This window comes from Pleurodeles waltl, chromosome 11 (assembly GCF_031143425.1).
Source record: "Pleurodeles waltl isolate 20211129_DDA chromosome 11, aPleWal1.hap1.20221129, whole genome shotgun sequence".
NCBI lineage: Eukaryota > Metazoa > Chordata > Amphibia > Caudata > Salamandridae > Pleurodeles > Pleurodeles waltl.
This window is the reverse complement of record NC_090450.1, coordinates 956853432-956879743: the sequence shown is the minus strand read 5'-3', so window position 1 is coordinate 956879743 and position 26312 is coordinate 956853432. Positions and strand designations below refer to the sequence as shown.

General features: G+C 45.3%; 1 long non-coding RNA gene across 1 annotated transcript in view; it reads left to right on the top strand.

Annotated features, from left to right (window-relative positions):
* The window catches only part of LOC138265312 (uncharacterized), a 77971-nt gene extending 52184 nt beyond the window's left edge, over positions 1-25787 (top strand). Inside the window, exons 3-5 of the long non-coding RNA XR_011199337.1 lie at positions 1565-1881; positions 16981-17039; positions 25765-25787. This is a non-coding gene — a long non-coding RNA (uncharacterized lncRNA). The remainder of the gene's footprint in view (positions 1-1564; positions 1882-16980; positions 17040-25764) is intronic.
* Positions 25788-26312: the final 525 nt, after the last annotated feature.

Sequence of the window (26312 nt, the reverse complement as noted above, 5' to 3'; positions counted from 1 at the left end):
TGGTGGCTGCTTGGGGAGGCTACCCCTCCCAAGTCCAGTAACACCTATTTTCAAAGGGAGAGGGTGTAACACCCCTCTCCCAAAGGAAATCCTTTGTTATGCCTTCCTAGGGTTGAGCTGTTCAAGCAACAGGAGGTCAGAAACCTGTCTGTGAGGTGGCAGCAGCTTGGTCTGCCTGGAAAGCCTAAGAAGGCTGTAGGAGCAATGCCGGGGGTCCTCTAAGGAGCCCCCATAGTGCATGGAATCATACAACTAGCACTTGCAAAAATATTGGGGTATGATTCTAGCAAGTTTGATACCAAACATGCCTAGGTTCGGAGTTACCATTATGTAACTGAACATAGGTAGTGACATGTAAAATGGTGTCCCTACATTCACAAAGTCCAGGAAAATGGAGATGGAGTTTGTGGGGACACCTCTGCTAGTGCAGGGGTGCCCTCACACATAAGTACCTGCACCCTGCCCTCTGGGCTGTGCAGGCTTACCATAGGGGTGACCTGGTGCAGTGATATATAGTGAAAACGGGTGCATGCAGCCGGTTCACCCAGATTGCAATGGCAGGCCTGAAGAACCCTTTGCATGGGGCTCCTTATGGGTGGCAGAGTAACTGCTGCAGCCCATAGGGGTCCCCTGGAACCCTAATGCCCTGGTTACCTGGCTACCATATACTAGAGGCTTACATGGGGGCACCAGTATGCCAATTGTGAGACTAAATACAGAGTTTTGGAGGTAGAGCATAATAACTGGGGTCCTGGTTAGCTGGATCCCAGTGAACACAGTCAAACGCACTGAAAGGCAGAAAAAAAGGGGTAACCATGCCAGAAAGAGGGTACTTTCCTACAGAAACTGAGGCTGCATGTCTGGAAATCAACACATGCCTTTCCTGCGAGGAAAGAATTGACTCGTCACCTCTGCCTGTAAGAAACCAACGCATCGCCTCTCCTGCGAGGGAAAAATCGTCACATCACCTCCCCTCTGCAGTAAGGAACCGACGCATCGGTATGCTTTTTAGAACCTCACCACCCCTGCGATCCTGTGTTGTCTGTTTTTGAGGCATCCCCGTTACTTTGTGCTAAAAAGATACAACCATTGATTCCTATGGATTAAGACTTATTGTAACCTTTGAAAAGTGTTATCTTTACTTGTGCATGTTGAATTTTTGTTGTTTTGGTCTTATTTTACTCAGATAAATATTGGCTATTATTCCTAATCTGGTGTGGAGTACTTCTTTTGGTGTTTTGTTTGTGTGTGTGTGTGTGTGTGTGGTGTGTGTGTGTGTGTGTGTGTGTGTACAAATATTTTACACATTGCTTCTGAGATAAGCCTGACTGCTGCTTCCAAGGGGTGGGCAGGGGTTATCTTAGCTGTGTGACTCCCTTGCCCTGACTAGAGTGAAGGTCCCTACTTGGACATCGTGCAAAACACTGCCATCGTGATACCCCATTTCTAACAATCACTGTCTCCTGCGCTGGAAGATTTTCTTGTTTGCAAACTAAACCTCATGATTGCACCATACTGGCTTTGTTCTTAGCAAGATATGAATATGCTATGTTTACACTTATAGGTAATATCCACATAGGAGTAAAGCAGGAGCAACAAATAGAAGAGTGGGAAAAGGAAGCCTGTGTCAACAGAGGAGGAAAAATGCAAGAATTAGCACAGAAGACATAGAAGGGGAGGAATCGGGGAAAGAAGAGGTTGAAAATTTGAAACGTGCCATAGATGATTATGAAAAACAAAAGATGCAGCATTAGAGACAGAAGATTATAAACTGGTGCAAGAGGAGTATTGAAAGAATCGAAAGAATTGAAATCAAGCCTCACAACATGGCCAGTACTACGTTGCATGGACCTACGTTCATATGAAGGCTACTTCAAGAGGGTATTTATTTATTTATTAATATATTTTGTTTCTATATTAATGTGTTTTGTTTTTAATAAATGCAAACTTCTAAATGCTAGTAATGTATTGTAATATGATAGATTTTCGAACACACTTTAGTAATGTTCTTGCCCAGAACAAAAATTATAGAAACACTTAAAACATGGTGTAGAGAAATGTCTCCCTTGGCATGGTTACCCCTAACTTTTTGCCTTTTGTTGATGCTAGTTATGATTGAAAGTGTGCTGGGATCCTGCTAACCAGGCCCCAGCACCAGTGTTCTTTCCCTAAACTGTACGTTTGTTCCCACAATTGGCACAGCCCTGACACCCAGATAAGTCCCTTGTAATTGGTACCCCTGGCACTAAGGACCCTGTGGTCAGGGAAGGTCTCTGAGGGCTGCAGCATGTATTATGCCATTCTGGGGACCCCTCACTCAGCACATGCACACTGCCTCACAGCTTGTGTGTGCTGATGGGGAGAAAATGACTAAGTCAACATGGAACTCACCTCAGAGTGCCATGCCCTCAACCCACTGCCTGTGGCATAGGTAATTCACCCCTCTAGCAGGCCTTACAGCCCTAAGGCAGGGTGCACTATACCAAAGGTGAGGGCATAGTGTAATGAGCTCTATGCCCCTACAGTGTCTAAGGCAAACCTTAGACATTGTAAGTGCAGGGTAGCATAAAGAGTGTATGGTCTGGGAGTTTGTCAAACATGAACTCCACAGTTCCATAATGGCGACACTGAAATCTGGGAAGTTTGGTATCAAACTTCTCAGCACAATAAATCCACACTGATACGAGTGTGGGATTTATTGAAAATGTACTCAGAGGGCATCTTGGAGATGCCCACTGTATACCTGTCCAAACACCAGTGTTATGCTGACCAGTTCCTGCCAGCCCGCCACAACCTGACGGGTTTCTGGCCACATGGGTTGAGTGCCTTTGTCACTCTATGGCCAAGAACAAAGCCTGCACTGGGTGGAGGTGCTTCTCACCTCTCCCTGCAGGAACTGTAACACCTGGTGGTGAGCCTCAAAGGCTCATGCCTGTTGTTACAGCGACCCAGAGCATCCCAGCTAGTTGAGATGCCCGCCCCTCCGGACACCCCCCCCCCATACGTTTGGGGGCAAGTCCATAGGAGATAATGAGAAAAACAAGGAGGAGTCACCCAGCAGTCAGGACAACCCTTAAGGTGTCCAGAACTGAAGTGACCCCTGCCTTAGGAAATCCTCCATCTTGATTTTGGAGAATTCCCCCAATAGGAATAGGGGATGTGCCCCCCTCCCGTCAGGAAGGAGTCACAAAGAGGGTGTAGCAAACCTCAAGGAGAGTAGCCACCGGCTGCTGCCCCTCAGACCTAAACACACCCCTAAATTGAGTATTTAGGGGCGACCCTGAACCCAGGAAATCGGATTCCTGCAACTTGAAGAAAGAAGGACTGCTGACCTGAAAGCCCTGCAGAGACAACAACTGACTTGGCCCCAGCCCTACCGGCCTGTCTCCAGACTCAAAGAACCTGCACAGCGACGCATCCAGGGGAACAGTGACCTTTGAGGACTCAGGACTGACCTGCACCTAAAGGACCAATAACCTCCAGAGGACAACGGCTCTGTCCAGAAATAACCACAAAGAAAGCAACTTTAAAGAGACTCTAACTTCCCGCCAGAAGCGTGAGTCTTTACACTCTGCACTCAATGCCCTCGTCTCGAGTTCAGGGCAACCAACACTGCAGAGAGAACTCCCAGGCGACTCCAATGAATCGACCTCCCTGCACCCCCACAGCGACACCTGCAGAGAGGATCCAGAGGCTCCCCCTTGACCGCGACTGCCTGTTAAAAAAGGAACCTGACGCCTGGACCTATCACTGCACCCGCAGCCCCCAGGACTGAGAGAAACCACCTACCAGTGCAGGAGTGACCAGCAGCCAGCCCTCATCCTAGTCCAGTTGGTGGCTGGCCCGAGAAACCCCCCTGCATCGCCATAGTGACCCGGGGTCCCTCCATTGTTTTCTACAGCAAACCAGACACCTACTTTGCACACTGCATCCGGCCGCCCCTGTGCTGCTGAGGGTGTGTTGTGTGTGCTTATGTGTCCCCCGCCACCCCTGTGCTCTACAAAAAAACCCTGGTCTGCTCCCCGAGAACGCAGGTACTTACCTGCTAGCAGACTGGAACCGCAGCACCCCTGTTCTCCATAGGCACCTATGTTATTTGGGCCCTCCTTTGACCTCTGCACCTGACCGGCCCTGTGTTGCTGGTGCTGTGGCTTTGGGGTTGCCTTGAACCCCCAACAGTGAGCTGGCTATGCTCAGGGAGACTGAACTTGTAAGTGCTTTACTTACCTGAGAAACTAACCAATACTTACCTCCCCCAGGAACTGTTGATTTTTGCACTGTGTCCACTTTGAAAATCGCTTATTGCCATTTTTGCCAAAACTGTGTATACTACAGTTTTAAGTCAAAGTTCTATACTTACCTGTGTGAAGTACCTTATGTACTTACCAACTGAAGTTGGTACCTCTGTCAGAAACCACCTCCTTAGGAAATCCAACTCTGGTAAAAATACCTATGAGTGCTTTAGCTACTGCAGGAGCAGTAGTGGACCTAAAGGGAATTGCCTCAGGGTATCTGGTAGCATGATCCACTACTACCAGAATATATTGGTTCCCTGATGCTGTTGGAGGTTCAAGTGGACCCACTATGTCATGGGCTAAGGTCAGAATGAACTCCCTAAACTCCTCAGGCACTACCACTCTCCTTGTGGCACCAGGGTTGGGATCTCTTGCCCAGTGTAACGGAGTCCATCTTCTCAATAGACCCTGTGGGTTCCACTGACATTACCTTTTTCTTGCTCAGCTGCTTTCTGTCTTAAGCCTTCACGAGTGGGACACCTCCCTTGTCCCTTACACAGCTGTTCCCTTGAGGGCCCCCCTGGGCCCATGAGCTCTACCTGATAAGGCTCCAGCTCCATGGACTCAGGTCCCTCAGGGCATAGAACTTCTTCCTGGGAAGAGGGGTTCTGTTTCTTTTGCTGTGCAGAAACTGGTTTCCCAGCCTTCTTTCCTTTCCTCTTCGAAGGTTGTGCCATTATTCCAGACTCCAGCACTTCTTTTTCACCCTGTGCTCTGCATTGTGCTCTAGTCTTGACACACACCAGTTCAGGGATGCCCAGCATGGCTGCATGGGTCTTGAGCTCTACCTCAGCCCATGCTGGGGACTCCAGATTATTCCCTAGCATACATTCTACTTGAATTGCAGTGGAGACTACCACCTATTTCAGGCCAGTGACCCCTCCCCATTCTAAAGTACGATTGCCATGGGATGGACTTTTGTTTGATTGTCAGCATTTGTGACAGGATATGTCTGTCCAGCCAGGTACTGTCCTGGGGAAACCAGTTTGTCTGTCACCATAGTGGCACTGGCACCTGTATTCCTCAGGGCTTCTACTCTATTCCCATTTATCAAGAGCTGCTGCATGTATTTTTGCATGTAAGGCGGCAAGGCAGCAAGTGTGGCTAAATCCACCCCAGCCTCAGAGACTAAAACAGCTGCAGTATGGACCCTGATTTTCTCTGGGCACACTATTGATCCCACCTGGAGACTGGCTATTCCAGGACTAACTGGAGTAGTTGTTGTTGTGGGACTTTTCTTTGGACAGGCCTTGTCTCCAGTTTGGTGTCCATGCTGTCTACAGTTGTGACACCAGGCCTTCTTGGGATCAAAGTTTTTACCCTTATACCAATTTGTGGACGGTAAAGAGGCTCAGGTCCACCCTCCTGAGCAGGTTTTTGGGGCCTTTCAGAAGACTCCTTATTTTTTTCCCTTGAATGTCTCACCACCCTTTCCTTGTGGAAGCTTTATGATCCCTTTCTTTTGGTCATGCCCTGTGGAAGTCTTGGTCACCCTGGTATTGACCCAGTGGTCTGCCTTCTTTCCCAATTCTTGGGGAGAAATTGGACCTTGGTCTACCAGATATTGATGCCACTTGTCATTGAAGCAGTTACTTAACAGATGTTTTTTCGTTAATAAACTATACAGCCCATCATAGTCACTTAGTCCACTGCCAGTTAGCCAACCATCTAGTGTTGTGACTGAGAAGTCAACAAAATCAACCCAGGACTGGCTTGAGGTTTTGTGAGCCGCCACAAACCTAATTCTATACTCCTCAGTTGAGAATTGAAAGTCCTCAATCAGGGTAGCCTTTATGAGGTCATAAGATTCTGTATCCTTGCCAGAGAGTGTGAGGAGTCTATCCCTACACTTACCAGTGAACATTTCCCACAGGGGAGCTCCCCAGTGAGATCTGCTTACTTTTCTGGTTGCACAAGCTCTCTTAAAAGCTGTGAACCATTTGGTGATATCATCACCTTCTTCGTATTTAGTTACAATCTCTTTGGGGATTTTTAGGATGTCTGTTTTCTCTCTGACCCTATTTAAATTGCTGCCACCATTTAGGAGTGTTAAACCTATTTCTTTTCTCTCGCTTTCTACAGCTAGGAGCTGTTTCTCCAAAGTTAATATTTTGGCCATCCTTGCTAAAAGGATGTCCTCTTCATTGAGGCTGTCGTCAAAGTTTACAGAGGGACTGGACTCCCCTGTGGAAGAACCAGACTCTCTGGAGACAGGGCCAAGAAATTTCTAGCTGTGGGCCTGAACGTGCTCTGCTTGCGTGCCGGAGGTCCCCATCTGCAACATGGGCGGGAGGGGAAAGTGGTAGGCATATGGTGTGAGAAATCTAGGGCAGTGACGGAACAGGGAGGAGGCTGCGTGGTGGTCATCTTGTTTTGGAGAGCATTGGAAATGGTAGGACGGAAGCATAGAATATATGCACAGACACACAAATATTTGTGCATATTGACACGTATATCCCGGTTCAGCAGGGTGGGGAGGAAGGCCCATCTGTGGCTCCTAGGTACGGTGGAGAGTAAGGAGTAAAGGCAGAGAAGAGTGTGGAGGGCGCTGTCGGGGTAGCAGAAGGTTTGGGATTAGTGTGGAGGGGGTTTGTGATGTTCACCTCGTAGGGCGGGAGGGTGGGGTGAGCAAGGAAGGATGGGAGCGTAGGTAGCATAGGGTGCAAGCAATGGTTATTACTTACCCCTGCAGAGCATGCCCTCATATAGGTGATGGCAGTGGTTGGTAGATGACATGATAGGTGGCACAGCTTGAATTTCTGTCATCTACGTTGCCTAGTGCGAGTTGGGCATCCGTGCAACTGGGAGGATTAAGGGGCCAGGAACCTTACTGAGGGGGGGGGGGCACTATGAAGAGTCTGAATCCCTAGGGCAATCGTGAGGTACTGTAGGTGGCACCCAGTGTTGGAAGCTGGCCTGGTGTGTGGTGAGCACCCATGGTGTTATTACCTTATACCAGGTCCAGGTATCCCCTATTAGTGAAGTGTTGGAAGTGTCTAGGAAGCCAGTGCTCTCTAGAGGTAGCTGTGGATGAGCAGCCAAGACTTATCTAGGAGACATGCAAAGCTTATGCAATACCACTATAGTCAGACATCACTTACAAACAAGAAAGAACCACACAGTTTTACAAAAATAAAGGTACTGTATTATAGTTACACAAATATGTTTAATATTTTATATACAAATACTATTTAGTTTAGTTTAGTTTATAGATTTGTAGAGCGCATGGCTACCCGGGGGCATCCCAGCCCTTAAGTACACCATGAATGTCGGAAGAGCCAGGGGAAGCAGATTAACTGGGAAAGAGAATGGTTTTCAACTTCCTCCTAAAGAGAAGTTCAGAGGATTCCTGACGGCATTCAAAGGGCAGGGCATTCCAGAGTCGAGCAGCCCTGATGGAGAACGAATTACCTCCCCATGATCTCTTGACCGAAGGGATGTAAACCTGTCGAGAAGAACGAGATCTAAGAGGTCTAAGGGGCGAGTAAAGAAAGATACGTTTTCTAAGGGAAAGGGGACCCTTATTGTGTAAGGCTCTGTGAACAAGACACAGAGCTTTAAACTGAATGCGCTGCTTAATCGGGAGCCAATGAAGAGCTGCAAGTGCTGGTTTAGCGGAAAGATGCCTTGGGGTATTCATGAGAAGTCTAGCTGCCGCGTTCTGCGTAACCTGCAGCCTCTTTATTACATAATCTGGAGAACTAAGATATAGGGAGTTCCCGTAGTCCAGACGGGAGAGAACTAGGTCTTGTACAAGAATTCTTCTGGCAGCGAATGGCAGAAGTCCAAGAATCTTCCTGACACTTCTAATTAAGCCGAAGCAGATCGAGGAGATTCTTTTAGCTTGTGGCTCCATAGTTAAGCGTGGGTCAAGCAGAAAGCCGAGGCTTTTTACTTGTGTTATTGGAGGAGGCAGGCTGTTAAAAGCCTCAGAGTACATAGCCAGAGGGGCGGTAGGGGTGCCATTACCTATAATCATTACCTCTGATTTGCTGTCATTAAATTTCAGTTTCGACAGGGTCATCCAGTCCCCAATATCTTTCATGCAGTCGGCCAGGTTGGCAGAGGGGGAGTCCCTACTACTAGAGAGGGAAACCATCAATTGCGTGTCATCAGCATAAGTGACCATAGAGAGGTTATAAGGAGCGACTACTGTGGCCAAGGATGACAGATAGATGTTAAACAAGGTGGGGCTTAAAGATGAACCCTGCGGGACTCCACAAGATAGAGACCTGACGTCAGACAAAAAAGAGCGATCCAAAACTTGAAAGGATCTTCCCGTGAGGAAGGAGGAGAGCCAGGCAAGGGCTGGACCTCCTAACCCTATCTTGGAAAGTCTATCAAGGAGAAGAGTATGATCGACAGTGTCAAATGCTGCACTAAGATCAAGGAGGATAATAGCAGCATGACCACCTTGATCTAGAAGTTGCCGATCAGATTCAGTTACAGTAAGGAGTGCCGATTCTGTACTGTGATGGGTTCTGAAACCCATTTGAGAAGGATGAAAATGATCGTGGCTCTCAAGATGCCTGGTCAATTGCAGGTTCACATGCTTCTCCAGAATTTTTAATAAAGACTCTTTAATTTTATCTTTGTCCCCACCCTTATCCTGATGCTTACTTGCTTCCTTCTTTTTGTGGTCAACCCTATGTGAGTTTTTCTACTCACCCTGGTGCGGACCCACTTGTCTGCCTTCTTTCTCAATTCTTGGGGAGAGGTCAGATCAGAGTCCACCAGGTACTGATGCAGCTGATCAGATATACAGTTATTCAAAAAGTGTTCTCTCAGAATCAGATTGTATAAGCCCTGGTAGTCACTTACTTTGCTCCCATGCAACCAGCCTCGCAGAGCCTTAACTGAGCAGTCCACAAAATCTACCCATTCATAGGAGGACTCCTTTTTGGTTTCTCTGAACTTGATCCTGCATTGTTCAGTGGTCAAACCAAAACCATCTAACAGTACACTTTTGAGAGTTGTATAATTGTCTGCATCTTCCTCTCTGACAGTGAGGAGTTTACCTCTACCTCTTCCTTTGTCAGAGAAGGAGAGCCACAAAAGTGCTGCCCACTGCTTTTAGGGGACCTTCTGAACTTTACAGGCCCTCTCCCTGCAGTGAACCATTTGTAAATATCATTGCTCACCTTGTAAGGTGGAACTATCTTACTCAGGTTCCTAGAATCATAAGAGTCTGATTCTGGTGTCCCTAAAGCTAAGATTGCTACCACTATGGGGTGCTAACCCCAAAACCTGCCTTTCTCTCTCAACTGCCAAGGCATCCCTATCTAGGGCCAGCTGTTGCAGCCTCAACTTGGCCTCCTCCAACCTCAGTTTCCTAACTTCCCTATCTCAGGAATCTTCCCCTGAGGTGGAGCAGTGGGTCCCCTCCGATGCTGAAGAGACATGAGTATGGACAGAGGGCTGGCGACTCTCTTGATCAACCCTGTAGAGGTAAATGTGGGCCAATTGTTGACCCTCCCCTCCCTCACTATCTGCAGTGCTCACAACTCTGCTGTGGTGTTACCCCAGTTTCTTCCTGACCCTCCCAAGTGTAGCCTAAATCTACCTTGTCTAGGACTGGAGAGGCAGTTTCTACTTCTTCCTCCTCCTGGCTGCCTGCATTGTCCTGGTCAACCTGAGGAGTAACCCTAGAAGCAGGCTCCTATTGGAATTTCTCTTTGTCTTCAGTTTTCTAGAGGCACAGATCTTCCTCAGCCCTTGGAAGGTAGACCCTCATAGTGAGAGTCTGGGCCTGAGAGTTGTGCTCTACTGAGGACACCCTTACTAAAGTGGTGTAGGTGTACTTAACTACTCTAACAACTAGACTCCCTGGGAAAGTTTGGAGCAAAGGCTATGCTAGACCCCTATCTTACCCAAACTTGGGAGATGAGAAATCTGACAACTAGGTGCAGTGTGTACCTAACAGCCAGTACTCGTCTTTCCTGTGGAAAGTGACTAGTGACAAAGTGGTAAGGCAGTTGCAAGTGTCTTATCCCACCACTGCACCACCAATGTAGGAAACTGGCCTGGTGTATGGTGAGCACCTATGGTGTTGTCACCTTATACCAGGTCCAGGTATCCCCTATTAGTGAAGTGTATGCAGTGTCTCGGAAGCTAGGGCTGTTTTGAGGTAGCTGTGGATGAGCAGCCAAGACTTATCTAGGAGACATGCAAAACGTATTCAATACCACTTTAGGCACACAGCACTTACACACATGAAAGAACCACATAGTGTTACATACATAAAATTACTTTATTATAGTAACACAAATGCTAAAATACTGTTTAGGCAATACCTCAACTGGAGGTAAGTAAATACACTATTATATACACATTAATAATCAGTAAATAGCATAGAAAGCAATAGGCATTGGTACAAGCAATAGCAAATAGTGAGGACCCTTAGGGGAGGACCAACCCATATACTAAAAAGGAGAAAGGCAGTCCCCCACCCAAAGAAGTGGAATCGGTAAAGGGGAGCTGGAGGAACTAGGAGCCCCAAGAGGTAAGTACCAGAGTGACCCCCAGCCACCAGTAGAGCAGAGGTAAGTACCTGGTGTGCCCCAAAACCAATAGGAAGACTTTGGAAAAGGATTGTGCAAGACCCAACCAAGACTGGAAGAACCCAAAGGTGGATCCTGACAGTAGTGGACCTGCAAAGGAAAGGGGCCAAGTCCAGTTTGAGGTAGAGTGTCCAGGTGTGGCAGGAGCCACTACCCACTCTTCTATGGATTCAGGACCAGGTTGATGGGAGAAAAAGAAAGTCAGCAGAACCCCACAGGAGCTGAAGAGGAGTCCCAGAAGTGAAGCAAGTGATGTCCCACCAAGTAGGTGATCTAGATGCAGTCTAGAAAACAACCAACAAGCCTTGGCGAATGCAAGAGTCACAGAAGAAGGTTTGCAAGGCCGAAGAGGACCAACAATGTCCAGGGGACTTGACCTAAGGAGGGGAGTCCGGGGAGACCCCCAGCAGCTAGGAGAGTCACAAGAATAGGAGGCAGCCCCCACAGGAAACCCACTGGCAGCAGGCACAGGAGTCGCAGTGAGGCCCACTCATTACACCTGAAGAGGAATCCCACCGTCCTGGAGCAGTAGGTAGGAGATTGAGCTTTGTAGGAGGGAGTGCTGGAGGCCAGGGCTACACAGAGCCTGAAGATCCCTTGGACGAAGATCCAACATGCCTTGGTAGCTGCAAGAGTCATGGTGTACAGGGGTACTGTCCTGCTAGAAGAGACAAGAGCTAACCGTCTTCCATGTTTGACAGCTGAGGACAACGGGGACCACTCCAGACCAGCATCTGTGATGTAGGAGCTATGCAGTTTTGCAGGAGACAAGATCCACGCAGCCGGTCGTCTTTGCAGTTAGTGCCTGTGGATGCAGGGGAGTGACTCCTTCACTCCAAGGGAGATCCTTCTTGCTTCTTGTTCAGGCTGAAGTCTTGTCGCCCTCGCAGGATGCACTGCCAGGGACATGTTGCAGTTGCTGGAAGGAGCCGAAGAAACAATGTTGCAAAGCGGAGCCGTCACTGTAGTTGCAGATTGTCGGTTCCTGGAGGGTCCAGTTGCAGTCGCTGTGTCCAGAAGATGACGCAAATGATGCAGAGGAGCCCTTCTGGAATCTTGCATGTTGAATCTGATGACACACCCAAGAGGGAGATCCTAAATAGCCCAGAAAGAGGGACTGATCACCTAGCAGGATGACCACCTATCATGAGGGTACTCTGACATCAACTGCCCGACCTGGCTACTCAGATTCTCCCAGGGGCCCCTGCCCATCTTGGATTCAAGGTGGCAGAATCAAATGGCCACCTGGAGGAGCTCTGGGCACCACCCCGGGGTGGTGATGGACAGGGGAATGGTCACTCCCCTTTCCATTGTCCAGTTTTGTGCCAGAGCAGAGACTGGGGTTCCCTGGACTGGTGCAAACTGGTTTATGCAAGGAGGGCACCAAATATGCCCTTCAAAGCTCCCCATGGGTTGCACAATAGATGCTGCAGCCCTTGGGGATCTCCTGGGGATCCCCTGGTACCCCAATGCCCTGGATACTATAAACTAAGGACTTACAAGGGGGTACCAGTATGCTAAATGTGGAATGTGTGATGTTCAAGCAACCAAATTTGCAGGGAGAGAGCATAATCACTGGGGTGCTGATTAGCAGGATCCCAGTGAACACAGTCAAACACACTGACAACAGGCAGAAAATGGGGGTAACCATGCCAAGATAGAGGATTCTTTCCTACAGAGGGTCCCTGAGGGTGGCACAATTCGTGCTGCAGCCCTCGGGCTTTCCCTTAGTACCCCAGGTCCCAGGGGTACCAATTATTTGGGACCTCCAGTGGTAGCTAAAGGGTTGCCATTTGGGAAAAACTGTGCAGTTTTAGGGCACTGGGGACCTGTTTAGCAGGGACCCAGTGCACTTTCATTCGAAATTGCTCCAGGAACCAGGCAAAAAGTGTTGGGGGGTTGACCGTGTCAAAGGAAGCACTCCCCTACAGTGAGGATATGTTTGTTCTACCAGAACCTGAGACTTCACTGGGCTCCCTCTGCATATTGGCCTCTTTGGTGGGCTGTAAACTTTCGCTGTCTTGTGTTTCAGAAATGATTCTCTTGAACTCGTCCTGTTTACTTGCTGTTGTTACCATGGTCACACTCTCCCTTATGATTTTTGTTCCTGTTCTCGTGTCCTCATCACTGCCTTGTTTGCGCATTGCTTGAAGTTGTTTCACCTGAGAACGTCTTTGTAAGGAAATGCCTCCTTGGCATGGTTACCCCCTAACCTTTTGCCTTTTGTTGATGCCAGTTATGATTGAAAGTGTGCTGGGACCATGCTAACCAGGCCAAGCACCAGTGTTCATTCCCTAAAACTGTACCTTTGTTCCCACAATTGACATAGCCCTGGCACCCAGATAAGCCCCTTGTAAATGGTACCCCTGGTACCAAGGGCCCTGATGCCAGGAAAGGTCTCAAAGGGCTGCAGCATGTCTTATGCCACCCTGGGGACCCCTCACTCAGGACATGCACACTGCCTCACAGCTTGTGTGTGGTGGTGGGGAGAAAATGACTAAGTAGACATAGCACTCCCCTCAGAGTGCCATGCCAACCTCACACTGCCTGTGGCATAGGTAAGTCACCCCTCTAGCAGGCCTTACAGCCCTAAGGCAGGGTGCACTACACAACAGGTGAGGACATATGTGAATGAGCACTATGTCCCTACAGTGTCATATCCTCCCTCCCCCTCGGAAGTTACTTCTAACCTGTGCCCAGTCACTCATCACACGCTTACATAAGCCTATAATACACAATCACGACAAGTAAAATAGTCCTATCCCTGAACCCGTCGACACTGTAGTCACCCTTAACACTTCCGCAGAGTTTACTATATTAGTTACAGATATCGTCAGTATCTGGCCAACCCTCGCAAGCTGCAAGTGGCCCCCATAACAGCTCACTTATTGAACATCACTGCAATCTCCTTATACAATGCCCTTAACTCCCTCGCATTATCAAGTTAAGTTGTTAAAGTTTATTCCTCCCGATGTTCCCGTTTTTTTTTTCCTCTTCCATTTTCCCTTTACCCCTCCTCTCTTTTTTGCACCTTTTGTAACGGCAATGCTGTGTAAGAATTATACAATCTTGTAAAAGCACTGCAAAATAATATACAGCTATTGTATTGTTGTGTGCTGTTTGCGTTCAATAAACAGATTTAAAAAAAAAAAAAAAAACACAACCCTCTGATAAGCCTACTGCTCGACCACACTGCCACAAAATAGAGCATTAGAATTATCTAATTTTGCCACTATCAACCTCTAAGAGGAACCCTTGGACTCTGAGCACACTATCTCTCACTTTGAGATAGTATACACAGAGCCAACTTCCTACACCAGCGTACTCTAGCAAAAAGCCTAATGGTTAAAATCTCATCCTCAGGAGCCTAATCTGAACCTTGAATGGTGGGAAAAGTCAGTGGACAATCTTATCTATTTGTTGCATGGCAAGCCATCAGGTGTTTACCCTTCTCGCTCTGCCTTGAGAAGCGTGACATTACAACTGGACAAAAACGTGCTCAAGGCAAGACTCTTTGTAGAGCCCTACACAAGCTCAAACAAAACCCCACACACAACACAGCGTCTCAGATAACAAATATTGGAAGATCTCTTAAGAAGCAAATATGTGAACACAGGGTTGCAAAAGACTGGAAAGAATGGGAAACCATATTCCAGCTTCTAAATGACCTAAATCAGGCCTGTTTCTGGGATCGTGTTAACAAGATAAGGAACGGGCATGTGTCTAGGGAGAATGGTGCTGCAGAGACCGATTGGGTCTCTCACCTTACACACTTATAAACGGCCATCCAACTGGAACTGGGCACTACCAGCAATAGGCTTGAGAAGACCTAGCACACATCCTCCCCTTCACAGTGAAACACCCTCCTCAACGGTAGAAGAACATCTAGAAAGCGACGCTGATCAGCTCGTTGCACCAGGCGAGGTGAAAGGCGTGGAGATGAACCACTTCTCCGTTAGTACAATAGAGAATGCCATAAAGAGCATTAGGAAGGACGGCGCCCCAGGGCCAAATGGCCTATCAGCCTCCCTGTTCAAATTTTCTCTGTTGTACTGGGCAGAGAAGCTGTCTCAGCTTTTTAACAGTGTGTACCAGCTGGCTACTGTCCTGGATTCCTGGACAGGTTCTCTACTCTGCCCAGTCTTCAAAAAGGGGGACCGCTCATTAGCATCAAACTATCACCTCATAGCTTTCCTGGACATGGAGGCAAAAATGTATGCTCGCTTGTTGGGCCAGTTGTAGGCATGGTACAAGAGCGACATATCCTTCAGTTCTTTCAATGTGGCTTTAGACCTGGGTCCTCAACAATGGACAACATTGTGGCACTTTCATACTTGCAGCAGCAAGCAGCTAATACCAGTTACCAGCTGCTGCTTCTTAGATTACAGTACGGTCCTTTGATAAAGTGGACTGTGAAATCCTATAGAGGAAGCTGTGAGCATGGGGCTGTCCATACAACTCCTAAGAGCTATTAACTAACTGTACACTCACACTTGGGTCTGAGTTTTAATAGGCCCAGGTACAATGTCTCAGAAAATAGAAACTAAAAGAGGCCTAAAGCAGGGCTGTGTCCTAGTGCCACTGCTGTTCAACTTACACACAGCAGACTTAGGGAAACACTTGAAGGCTAGCAGCCTGGTTTTCTATCAAAGATCGGCCTCACAAAATTCCAAATCATCCAATAGGCCAATGACATTGTGTTAATGGACCGCACAAAAAACGGCCTACAGTGAGCACTAAATGCCCTGAACACTTTAAACATAGCCAATCTGCCCCAAGTAAACCCGGAAAAAACAAAAGTCCTTGTATTTGGAAAGTGCAAGAACAAAAAGATCATAACTTTGCAGCTTGAAAGCCAGACCATCCACACAGCCAGGAAATATAATTACCTTGGAGGAGTGTGGTTCACCGAAAATAAGGGGGTAGGGAGACAGAGAAGTGTTATCAGACAAAAAGCTGCTGCCATCTCATATGAGATCTCCCAACGGAGTAATCAAATAAGAGCTTCAGCAGCCCCAATACTGAGAGTAACAAAGGCTACCTTACATCCCGCTCCTCAGTATGGCAACCTGCCATTTCCTGGGTCTTTAGAAGTCACCTTAGAACAAGCCCACTGTAGAGCGTACTTAAGAATCTTCCAGCAACTGAAGTACACCTGCCACTCTAGGTTTAGATTGGAACTGGGCCTCGCGTTGCAGTAGTTAGACTGCCAAGCTGCCATCCTGAAATATTACATCAGGCTCAAGAGGCCAACACCCTCTCACTAAAACATCATTTGAGGGCTATCTTTGAAACTTTTTGCAACCTGTGGCACACCCAGTTAAGTAAAGCACTGAAGACCTTTCAAATGGGCGACTCCATTTAGCTGGCAGACGCTGTGACAGTCAGTGCTTGGAAAAAATCAATCAACAGAAGGGTAAAAGAAATCTCAAGGGAGCGTGATCTACTATCGGCAAATTTACCATTAACAGCGCGAGTGTTAAACGACTTTTATCAGATCGGGGCCCCTCAGCCATACCGCCTAGAAGCAATACACTCAGGAATTTGATACCAGATTCTTACATGCCATCATTAGTTTTGCCAATCAAGGACTTTAATCCTTCCTGGCCTGCACACAGGGACAAAACAGCTTGCAGACTCTGCTCCTCCCAACACGAAAGTTGGCTACACCTTCAGTGCTGCTGTCCCACGTTAGCCTTCGCTAGAAGACAGTTAATAAAACCAGTAGCTTGGGCCTTGGGGGTGTGGACTTGCATGGAGACATCCAGTATCGGCTTTTCACACTCAGTGGCTTGGGCCTGGGCTAGATGTGCAGAATATGTTACTATACTAAGGTGGATGCTAACGCAGGCAGTAGGGGTGGCCAGCACGGTGCATGTAGGTCCAAAGGAAGTCTAAGCATCTCTTGATGATAATGGAGACAAACACTAACTGCCTCTTAACAGAATTGCACTTTTTTTTTTTGTTACGTTTTCTTTGTTATTTTAATGTGACCAAATGTTAACGCAAATATTATTCACTGAGCTTGTTTGTCTTGTAATGGTTTTAATTATCGGAACAATAAATTGATACTACCCACTACTACTGCTTTTTCATGATTTTTTTTTTCTAAAATTATTTTCCAGACTTTGTTGTGGATTTTGTTCTGGAGTGTGAAGGACAGCTCTTGGATGTCACTGCTGCTGTAAGTTGATTTATATTTTATTCCAAGCCTCATATATATGTTAAGTTGTGTGTATTTTGAGGTTTATGGTTTTGGGAATTGTTTTAAATTTTGTGTGTAGAAATCTTGCATTGAAATTATACCATTGCGACGTAATCTGCAGTTGAAATGTTTCGAAATTTCAATATTGGTCTTATGCATTTGAATTTGATTGTCTTTGGGTTTTATTTTCTGGTGAATGTTCTCTGAACTGTCTTGCGCCTGCGTCGTTAATTGTAAAGTCTGTTCTTGTTTGGTACGTCCATGAAATTGTATTAGGTGGGTGACTTGTACATTAAAAGCAAAATAATAGTGTTGTACTTCAATTCCACATTTATCTTTTGCCTAACCCCTCCTAAACTACTGGCATAGAAATGCCACCCGTGTTTTTTGTAACCTACGCCTAGATCGATTGTTTCATTTTTTGGGAATAAGTGAATAATACAAATCAAAGAGAATAGTTTATGCTCATTTTGTACAAAAACAGTCATTTTGCAAAAGCTTCTCAGAGTGCTGCATTGCAAGTTGGGGGTGAAATTAAGGCTAGTGCTGTTCTTTTTGTGTTTGTAAATGACTGTGCTGTAAGGCTGCTTTTATGAATATTGCTCAAAAGCCCTTTAAAATGCGAAATACACTCTTGTGATTCACATGAATGGCATTTTTAAGTCAGGACGAAGACAGCCGTATATTTTTGGAGATTCCGCATGTCATCACAGTACTTCAAAAAAGGTTTCGAAGACATAGTAGAGAGGGTGTGGGCTTTATGCCAGCCTTATTTGTTAATTAGCTTTCATGTGTTTTGCGTGGTTTGTCATGGCCTGAATGGTCTGTCCACCAAGGTCATAGTTTGGAGGATGGTACATTTCGCTGTTTGTGTTCACGTTAGGTTTTGGTGATGAGGAAACCAAATTATCCTTTGTCAGACTGCTGGTGCAACGCATAGCTAATAAATGAGGCCTAGTGTGTGTTCTTTGATTTATGTCGTGCTCATATGATGACATTTTATTTAGTGATTTACATTTTATTGTTTAAGAAGTGCATGCAGTTTGGATGCCTCAACCTTTCATACAATGGCACTTGCGAAACACTCACCTGTTCACTTATTTCACTTTGCGCTCATAATATGTGAGATTTACCGCAGCCGTTTTATCGATGCAATAAAAATATTGTCCCCTTCTCAAAACAACCTACTTTGCAATATTGTACTCTTAATGCTTTTCAATTTCACTACGTACAAAGCAAACCTTATATTTTGACTCCTTTTGATGAGACTCTATTCTTTAAGGGTACAGCTTCACAGTATGAATGCAGTCTGTTCAGCACAGGAACCCTATTTCTAGCTTCCTCTTTGTTGCAGATCAAGATAGTTCATTATGAGAATTTCTTGCTGGGGCAACACACATCAAGTAATTCGGCTATTACAAAAACACTCTACTGACAAAGTCAAATGTGGAGCCTTTGAAAATGTTAGTTTAACATTTTTTTAATTATAGGCAGGGCTACTGGAATTATGCTATTCGCGGTCACAGCGTTTTTTGCATAATTAAGGATTTGCTACATACTCCATCTCCTGCATAATCTGATTCTACCCTAAAAAATGTGTTTCTAGGTTAAACAGATCAGTTAAAAAAAATATGTTGATTCAGGTTCCTGCGCACCTGAAGGCCTTGCATAAATGTTGACTGGTCATTCAGTAGCTTATTACTCTATTTAGATGTTGCATTGGTACTAATAAGGTAGTCTTTTTTCTGAACAATGTTACCAGGGATAAAAATGAAAAATAATAATTATTGCTATCACAAAGTGTGCCACATAATTGCATAATTTAGTCAGCCCTTAGACTTTTTGCCTCCTCTGCTGCATAATTCCAGTGGCCCTGATATTAGGTATATAACTATTTTTAGTGGGCTGAATTGTATATTCTCTTTGTGAATTTATTGTATACATTTTGAAGTTGTCTTGTCAGGTTGTGGTGCATACAGATCAGAATCAGATGTTTGTTTTCTGTGTGAAGATACGGAAAAACTGAGGATTCTTTTACGATGTTTCTTGGTATGTAATAGGAATGTGTATTTTTTGGTTAGGTCTGTGTGTGTGTATATGTATATATTATAAAGGTAGTAGGCAATTGTACATATTCTTTTATTGAGGTGTGTTTCTCTGTTTAACTTTATTTTTCTGGGTTTTCCGTTAATTGCAGAGCTTTTTGTTTTTGTTGGGTGTGGGGGGGGGGGTAGTTACAGCATGTGGCTTGAATATTTCTCCCGCCATTTCTGCGGAACAAGCGCTTCGGTTTTGTAGGTAAGCGCTGCGCTTTTAATTTCTAATTAAATTGCAGTGGTGCATGGTTGTGCTCAATTGTCCGGTGTACATTTTCCCATCTGTAGATTGAAACATAATAGTTCATGTTTTTTCCAGTGTGCTTTTGTTTCTACACCTCTCGCCGTACAGTAAATATCCCTTATGGAACAGGAGGTTGTTTCTGTTTGGAATTATATATAATTTGCATTTCTGTTTTAATGTATTGTTACATAATGAGCGATGTGCAGGATTCCTTAGTCTTTTATGAAGCGGTCTTTGAAGAGTCTTTTGATTTCCCCTTATCCTAGTGATTTTCAAACTTGTTTATATTCCCGTAGTTAGAACTGTGCTTGAAGAGAACACACCAGGTATTTGCACTTACATGCACAGTACTTGTATTTAAAAATAATTCTCTGCACACATTTTTTTTTATTTTTTTTTTTTACATCATATAATAGATTGTTTGGTGCCTTTACATTTTTCGCATCTTGCCAAGATTTCAAATGTAGATGCCACTAGTGTGCTCAAAGGTGATGCTGCTGAGACTGTTTCTATGGGCCAGATGTTCCAAAATGCAATTTCGCATTTCTTAATAGCAACTTCATAGAAATAGCTATTTTCGTAATGCAAAATGCAATGTACAGACACCAATTTCCTAATTACGATTCCTATAAAGTAGGAATTGCTATTAGGAAATCACAATTAAGAAATCCTATTTCATTTGAGTTAATGGGCCGTTTTTGCATTTACCAAAAAGCCATTTCATATTAGGAAATCACTATTTTGGAAATGCAAAACCAATGAATGCAGTGGGCAAAAGGCCCCCGTAGGTGTACCTCAAAAATAGGGGTGCACCTGTAGAGCACATGTATGCCCAAAGTGCATGTGGGTGCTCTATTGCAATTTAAAAAAATGCATTTTGGGGTGCTTTTTTTTCAGTTTCACCTGGTTAACATCGACCTAAAGTCGATGGTAATTGCATCTCCTAAATGCCCAAATCGCATTTAGGAAATGCATGGTACAACAGAATAGGAATTACAAATAGGTAAACCCTGTTTGCGAATTCCTTTTCAGAGAATAGCAAATTGTGATTTCTGACGTCTACAGGGTAGAAATCGCAATTTGTGATTCCCTTAAGAGCTTTATACATGAGAAAAGCCCATTTTGCATTTCTTCATTGATCAATATAGTGATTTGTACCATTAAGAAATGCAAACTGGCTTTGTACATGTGGCCCAGTGGGCCTTCTGCTGCTGGGTGTCTTTAGAAATGAGCATTGGGTTTTGGTTTAAATTGTTTCCTACATCTCAAATACTTTTTATGTAACACCATGGCACTTTCTATGTATTGTTGCGTTTCTGGTCACATCCATTGTTGTACTTCACCATTAATTTCCATAATTTGCGTTTTAGAGAGTTCTAATTTACCTCTGTTTAAAAAAAAAAAAAGTGAAATAAATAAGTAAATATGTTTAATTCATCAAAATACAAAAAAATATAGCAAACGTAGTGTGTTGGTTTAGGCATTTAAGTGCTAAAGTAATGCAGTGGTCACCAGCTTCGTGCCTCTTGTGTAATTCAATGAAAATCTAATGAATATAGTAACAAATAGCCATAAAAGGAAAAACTGAACAACCCTGGAGTGGAGTTTTTGGCCGAACTCCGCGCTCCAAGCCGAGTGCCAAAAACTCCGTTAGCTCTGCCAGTGGAATGGAGCTCACTGCACACTCCAATTGTTGAATTTCATATGTAAAGATTAGTAGTTGCGCAGCCTCAGTGTATTGAATGTACTATTGAAGCATGTAAACAAAACGGGCAAAAATCAAAAATATGAAAGAAAATAATCGCATGCAACCTTTGGGACTAGTGGAAAAGTTTCACAGGGGTTATGACCTTGCTTACATTTTGCACTTTATATGCTAAAATCTATCAACATAAGATCAATAGTAATGATTTGCATAAAATCAGCTGAAATCCACACCTACAGAAATGCTGAATAGGCGATGAGAAGCATCATATGTGGTATTCTGGAACTGTAAGAGCTAAAATAAATGTCCTACTGATTAAAATAATAGGGGTATGCATAGTTTGTGTTTGCATAATTAGTTATGCATAATTTGGGGAAAAACATGCAAATCTGGCATTTGGCACTATATGTTATCACACAGTGCAACCTTGCCTCCGATTCTAGATATAACAAAACACATTTTGTGCCAAAAATAACACAAAAAACATGAGTGCCACAAACAGCATGCCGTTCATATTCTGCTCATTGGGTTTGTTCCCTTGCACTATATGTTTTACAGCCAAAGACTTGCAGTTACATGATATGAGATAATCGCATGATTTCAGGAAATTCTTGTAACACGAAATTACTGAAATTAGGTGTGATTGTGCCAGGGCTGGACTGGCCATAGCGGGCATCATGTTTTCCCAGTGGGCTCGAAGAGTGGTGGGGGTGTGTGGTTTTGCAGCAGTGCTTCATAATCCTTCCCCCACCCCTCCCCAATGGTTCGGGGGCTGGTTCAGACAAAATTGCCAGGGCCGCTTTGGGTTCTTAGTCCAGACCTGGTTTTGCTTAATTAAAAATGGCTACTCATATGTTTTTACACTAGAGTTGGTGTTGGAAAGTAGCCTCTTTCTAGCATGGTTACCCCCACTTTTTGGCCTGTTTGTCAGTGTGTTTGACAGTGTTCACTGGGATCGTGCTAACCAGGACCCCAGTGATTATGCTCTCTCCTAACTTGGTAACTTTACCTTTTGCTTCCCACAATTGGCATACTGGTCCACCCATGTGAGTCCCTAGTATATGGTACATAGGTATCTAGGGCATTGGGATTCCAGGGGATACCCATGGGCTGCATCAATTTTTCTGCCACCCTTAGGGAGCCCATGCAAAGGGTTCAGCAGGCCTACCATTGCAGTCTGCGTGAAAAGGGTGCATGGACCTGTTTTCACTACAGGTCACTGCACCTGCTCAATGTAAGTCACCCGTATGGCAGGCCTTCCTAGCCCAGTAGGCAGGATGCAAGTGCCTGTGTGTGAGGGCATCTCTGCACTAGCAGAGGTGCACCAACAAACTCCAGCTCAATTTTCCTGGACTTCAGGGACGCCACTTTATGTGTGTACTGGACATAAGTCACTACCTGTGTCCAGCTACATAATGGTAACTCTGAATCTAGGCATATTTGGTATCAAACATGTCTGAGTCATACTGCAATACTGTTGCAAGTATTGGAAGTATGATTAAATGCACTCTGGGGCTCCTTAGAGGACCCCCAGTGTTGCTACCACCAGTCTTACAGGGTTTGTCAGGCAGCCCAAGCTGCTGCTACCCCTTAGACAGGTTTCTGCCCTTCTGCTGATTGACCTGTTAAAGCCCAGGAAGGCCGAACAAAGGATTTCCTTTGGGAGAGGAAGGTAACACCCTCACTCTTTGGAAATATGTGTGACTGGCTTGGGAGGGGTAGCCTCCCCAAGCCACTGGTATGCTTTGAAGGGCACATTTGGTACCCTCCATGCACAAACCAGTCCACACTGGTTCAGGGACCCCCAGTCCCTTCTCTGGCACAAAACTGGACAATGGAAAGGGGAGTGACCACTCCCCTATCCATCACCACCCCAGGGGTGGTGCTTAGGGCTCCTCCAGAGGGTCCCTGGGTTCTGCATCTTGTTGCCAGTGTTGGCAGGGATCTCTGGGAGTATCTGAGTGGCCAGTCCAGGCAGGTGACGTAGGAGCCCCCTCCTGGTAGGTACTTACCTGGTTAGGTGACCAATCCCCCTTTCAAGGCTATTTAGGGTCTCTCTCTTGAGTGGGTCCTCAGATTCGGCTTGCAAGACTCCAGCAGGATTCCTCTGTAACCTCCACTTCGACTTCTGGACACTAGAGCTGCGACTGGACCCTCCAGGAACTGGCAATGCTGTAACCAACGAAGAAGACTCTTCTGCAACTTTGTTTCCACAACTCCTGCCAGCTTTGCAACATGGCAGTGCATCTTCAGAAGACAGCAAGAATTCAGCCTGCACAAGAAGCAGAAGGAATCTCCCTTGGAGTGAAGGAGTCACTCCCCTGCAACCGCTCTAATCTTTTTGGTTTTCTAGAACTCCCAGCTCCCCTCAGCACATTCCATTCACCTAGGTGGGGGTCCTGTGTTTGCATTCCATATTTTTAGTGTATGGTTTGTGCTCCCCCTAGGGTCGCTATTGGTTATTACTATTTGCACTGTTTTCTAACCTTTTCTAGGCCTATTTCTGATTACTAGTGTATATATTTAGTGTAATACTTACCTCCTATTGGAGCCTTGCCCTTCTAGTATTTTGTGGTATTGTGTTCCAAAAATAAAGTACCAATATTTCTGTACAACTGAGTGTTTTCTTTCATGTGTGTAAGTGCTGTTTGACTTCAGTGGTATTGCATGAGCTTTGCATGTTTCTTAGATAAGCCTTGGCTGCTCATCCACAGATAACTCTAGAATGTCTGGCTTCTAGGCACTGCCTACACTTCACTAAGAGGGGATACCTGGACCTGGTATAAGGTGTTAGTACCTTGGGTACCCACAACACACCAAGTCAGCTTCCTACAGTTGACAATTGATTACCCTGCTTGTTACCTATCACTGCTTGTCGTGCATACTTTCTAACTATTTTAACTACACAGCTTATTCGCCTCCCTAACAATTTTCTTGCGTCCCAGTTCGAACTTTCTTCCTCTACGTTTGTAACTTCTTGTGTCGTTCTTCATTGTGCATGACGTTCCCTTTGCCTGCACACTACCATATCTTCCCTTTGGTTTTTACTTTTCTTGGCATACATCCCTTCCCCACCCTTGCTGTATGTGATCACACATGATCTTCTTGTTCCTGTCTTGTCATTTTTGTTCCATCGATTCAGTATGTTGGAGCGGACAGTCACCACTACCCCAAACACCTGCGCCAAAGTTTTAATCACAGTGGAGAGAACAGTCACACAGCCCAACCACCACTCCAGCCATCTCTGTTGTCACCATATACAGATACCAGCTCCCTCTTTATGGCCAGTCCTGTCATCTTGAGTGTCAGCATTTTGACTAACTGATGGATATTTCTTATTTACCGAAAAAAGCAGCACTACCTCAGCAGGAGGGAGTTGTTGATTCACTTTAATGCTGCTCTTCCCTGAAGTTGACCTGCCAGTGCTGCCATCACTAGTCACACCTGCTACGTACAATGCCAAAGGCACCTTTTCCACTGCCAACAATTATCCCCTTGGCAAGCATCTAGCAGCGAGAAGTGTTTCTGGTTTATGTTATAGAAGTGGAAAGGAGCAGCACCAGTAACAACCCTTGCAGCACCATCATAGCAGCTACAGCACAACCAGCAAAAGCACCATCAAGAACAGTGCCACCAACAATAGTGATTGTACTATCCTCAAAAGTGACTGCAACAGTAATCAGCAAAAGTATCAGAATCATTCACAAAAGCTTCAGAGTCGCCACCTGTGTCAGCACCAGTAGTGATAGCACCACCACAGAAAGGTGCTGCATTGTGGACTTGGCAGTACCTCCACACGCCAGCGCGTCTGCAGGACCCAGTACCACAACCACCTCGACCAGCATCACCTCCTTGACCAGCATCATTGTCACTATCTATACCAGCACTGTCGCTATCCTTAGCAAAACTAAGTTACATCTTCTTGGATCATGGACAGTCATGACAAGCACACCCGTGGTCTATTCTGTCCTTTTCTGTGTTCTCATCTAATGGCGTGCAGTAGCCAGGTACTTGTGCCTATGGCAAGTTACCAGTATTCGTCGCTGGGTGTGATGTGTCTTGTCTGTGAGCTAATCCTGGTATATGGAGTGATGCTGCCTTTGGCACTGGCAAGCATACAAGGGCACAGTTCGATGAACCGATTCTTTGAACAAGAGAATGGAACCCAGTGCAGTAGATGTATGTGGTTGGTATGGGAAGCGGACAAGGCAGGTGGGCAAGATGATCTGAGCTTGCTGTGAAAGCTGTGGAGTACATGCTTTGGTTGTGTTTTGGTTTTATTCATATTCTCAATATGATGTCTATCATCTATACCCATACTGTACTAACGTTGTTTCATTTCCATTACTTTCCAGTACGAATATTCATGGTGCAGGCTACTGGGTCCTCTGATGAAATTGCTTCTTTGTTTCTTTCAGGTGTTCAATTTCTCTCCTATTTTTAAGTGTTCCCGCTACCCCTTTTTCTTCCAATGGTGTTCTTCTCTCTTCTTTTTTCAAGAAGTTGACAGGTGCAGGATAGGAGAGTGTATCTCTTTGGATGGGATATGTGGTGGTGGTGGTCCTGGAGGTGCATAGAGTGGAGCGAGGGGAGGTGTTGGGGCTCCACTCGACAAGTCAATATGCCTCCATAACTTTCCCTGTTTTCTTTGTTTTCTAGGTTTGAAGCTTGATAGGTGATGGTGAGAAGTCTACAGTAGGATGTGAAGTTAGAACTGTGGAAGCATAAGAGCCAGCAGCAACTGTCATCTATACATCTGTTGAGAAGTTGTATTTCCTTTTTATGGAGGTTATTACAACTTTCGAGGAGGTGTTAATCCGTCCCAAAAGTGACGGTAACGTGACGGATATACCACCAGTCGTATTACGAGCCCGTTATATCCTATGGAACTCGTAATACGTCACGTGGTATATGCGTCACATTTGGGGCGAATTAACACCTCCTCCAAAGTTGTAATAACCCCCTATGTGTCTATCCTTCTTTGTATATTAACTTCTCTGTCTCAGTATATGTCTGCTTCTTTCTTTGTGAAAGAGAAATAGGCAATGTATTCTTTAGGCTCAGAATGTTTGAGGACACAAGACAGTCATTGAAACACATACAGGGAGTGCAGAATTATTAGGCAAATTAGTATTTTGACCACATCATCCTCTTTATGCATGTTGTCTTACTCCAAGCTGTATAGACTCGAAAGCCTACTACCAATT